Source organism: Triticum aestivum, chromosome 3A (genome assembly GCF_018294505.1).
Source record: "Triticum aestivum cultivar Chinese Spring chromosome 3A, IWGSC CS RefSeq v2.1, whole genome shotgun sequence".
In the NCBI taxonomy this organism is placed as follows: Eukaryota; Viridiplantae; Streptophyta; class Magnoliopsida; order Poales; family Poaceae; genus Triticum; species Triticum aestivum.
This window is the reverse complement of record NC_057800.1, coordinates 736,807,346-736,807,643: the sequence shown is the minus strand read 5'-3', so window position 1 is coordinate 736,807,643 and position 298 is coordinate 736,807,346.

Below are 298 nucleotides of genomic sequence, written 5' to 3'. Positions count from 1 at the left end.
ATCGACTCGCAACTAGGGGCATGTGTGTGTTTGTCGAGAGATCCTAGTCCCATGTCGAGCTTTTTCGACTCGTAACTAAGGGGTGTGTGTGTGTGTGTTTGTCGAGGGTTCCCACTTGCATGTCCACCATCGACTCGCAACTGGAGTGTGTGTGTTTCTCGAGGGTCCCTAGTTGCAAGTCGAGCATCGAGTCGCAACTAAGGTTGTTTGTGTTTTGTCGAGGGCCCCCAGTTGCATGTCAACCATCGACTCGCAACTACGAGGAGTGTGTGTTTGTTGAGCGTCCCCAGTTGCATGG